This window comes from Rhea americana, unplaced genomic scaffold, assembly GCF_003343005.1.
Source record: "Rhea americana isolate MKP2758 unplaced genomic scaffold, rheAme1 scaffold_46, whole genome shotgun sequence".
Classification (NCBI taxonomy): domain Eukaryota; kingdom Metazoa; phylum Chordata; class Aves; order Rheiformes; family Rheidae; genus Rhea; species Rhea americana.
Genome location: NW_028186601.1, coordinates 2231311 through 2233925, shown reverse-complemented (window position 1 = coordinate 2233925; position 2615 = coordinate 2231311). Strand labels below are relative to the sequence as shown.

The following is a 2615-nucleotide window of genomic DNA, read 5'->3' as shown; positions in this document are numbered from 1 at the left end:
AACCCAACACAAAAGTCAGACCAGATACCTCTTAGACCAAACATCACTAATACCACAGGATTTGCATCTGTAAAACAAACTTTATAAATTACTCTGTTCATACTGCATAGATCAGACTAGGACCCAAAACTGTCTCCCACAGTTACACTAGTCCTCAGACCCTGATGACAGCAGAWATTGATACTGGTCACAAAAGTAGTAGAACAAGTTCAGAAAATAAAACACTGCTACTTTTACTGTTGTATTTCAGAGCAGAATGACCACACTTTAAGCTTCCCAATGTACACTCATCTTGTTTAAGAAATACAAGTAGGTCAAATCCCTGAGTACTCCAAACTGGTAGTGTGCATATGTGTACACATATATAGATATATGTGGGCTTTTCTAATTGGATGCTACAGGAAAAAAAATGTTATTAAATGTAAAAAAGTTATTGGCAAGTTCTAATAGTGCATTAAGCAGATGACTATGCCACTGTGCTGCTTATATCTGTCACTAATATGCATTATATTGCTTATGTGGAACACTTAATCTCTTTCTACAGGTGGTGTGAATCTTCTGTGAATTATGTTTCATAAATCTTTCTCAAAGTTCTAAATTATCAGGTCACAATTACTCACAAAACAAGCAATGAAGTTTTAAAGTCCTTCTCCAGGCAACCATTTTTACTTATTTGCACACTTACATAATTGTCCAGTTACTTTAAACATTTCCTTTTCCAAACTAGTAACTTGGGAAAGTGTTTGCTAGTATTTTTCCTTAAACTAAAATTTGATTGAATGTCAACCTGTCAAAAATCACAGTTTTAGAGAAACTAAGGGGAACAGGCAACATAAGTCTGGAAATCTCTATGGTTTGGAGTATGTTTCTTTTGTTTCTTCTTTCACGTTTACAAAGACATTAGGCAGCCTGATGAAGCCTTAAAATGATGAAGCCTCAAAGATGGATCTTAGTGATTCTTACAAATTCCCAGGAATAGGATTCAAGACCCAAAATGAAAATATACCAATTGTATTCTGTATCACAGGGCATTTCAACATCTCCAATGTTTTATTTAAATCTCTCTTCTTTAGAAACATACATTAGAACTTACTTGAAATGTTTTGCCTCTAACTTCAGTGGCACCAGAGAACTCAATCAACTGACGCTAGTTACAATGCTGTCACTAAACATACACTAAAGTTGAGAAGGTGATGGTGTGTTTTCACCTATTACAGCTATGTCAAGGGTCTCTGAAACATTATTAGTGGCACCTATATATATATAAAAATGTGTGTGCAGACCTATTACAAACAATGAATGTGGTATTTGGATGGGTTTGCTCCCATAAGCAACTGCCTGAGTACAACTTTGATTCTCGTCTAGTCTACTTAAAGTCCAATCCTTTTGTGTGCTCTCCTGCTTAAAGTAAAAGACAGCTTCCAGCAGCCGGAGTATCAGATTCTCACAGCATCCATGACACTTGTAAGCGTTCAGTGGTCAGAACACCACTACATATCCTTCAAATGACATGGACCAGTGAAGCTGGAAGGTATCGCCACTGAACCACGCCGGCCGGTATCTCGGCAATCCACCAGGACATGAGCCCCAGCGTGCCCCAGGTGCTGTGTGCAGACTCTGGACTAAGGAAGAGCCAGTGGATTTTGCATTCTGAGAGCCAACAGTTTTGAACAGCGAAATGTAAAGGATACACACCAGCTCTAACAGCAGCATCTCCAAAACACTTCACAACGCTTGCATTTGTTTTTCATTGTAGGGCTTAGGAGTGAGAATTGCTTAGGCAGTAAGGCAATAGGTACAACACAAAACACTAACAGAGCTAGCTACCTAGAGATAATAAAAGAAGGCACAGCATTTCTAAAGTTAAATCATCAGGGTGGCTATTACAATTAAGATATAAAGAATTCCTTGCATTAATACTCACTGAGCATATTATCTAAAATATTAATGTACTATTCTCTCTAGTCATTAATAATATCCAGCTATTAGTTAAAAGGCAGAATAATGTATTCTAAGTGTGCTTTGATTTTTGCACTGCCGCGTCACTGTATTTGGAGGATGGTATTATTTCTGAATGAAATGAAGTATAAACGTATTTTAAAGGGAGAAAAATAAATGTCCTCTTCATTTAGGGTATATTTACTATTCATTAAACTATGCACCGTGCTTGTAGTTTCTAACACCAGCCTTGTATTGTCAGTCTTTGACATCATGATTCATTACTTTATTAAATGAAAACAACTGACATGTTGTAGATATAAACACTACGAAGTCACAAGTTTTCATGCCCAAAACGGACATTATCAGAATATTGATAATACGAGAATGTGTGTGAATAATCAGATTATTTATAAGTAGACTGAGGACTTGGATATTACAGCTTGAAATGGCCTGAAGATGCAACTCGTCATTAAGGAGTAAAAAATGGAAAGAAAAAAAAAACCAAACAAACAAATAGGGCCTGCAGTAAATAACCAGAGCAGGCTTGCAAACCACGGGCTTTCACCCGCACGGTGAAACCCCCCGCTCCCACCCCCGCCCTGCGGAGCTGCGGGTCACCGCCGGCGCCGGGCGCGCAGCGGCCGCGGGGCTCAGCCCCGACGCCAGTCGCCCCG

At 38.8% G+C, this 2615-nt stretch overlaps 1 protein-coding gene across 1 annotated transcript in view; it reads right to left on the bottom strand.

Annotated features, from left to right (window-relative positions):
* Positions 1–2615, bottom strand: part of KLHL14 (kelch like family member 14) — a 62069-nt gene that overhangs the window by 58091 nt on the left and 1363 nt on the right. The gene's annotated exons all lie outside the window — the stretch shown is intronic.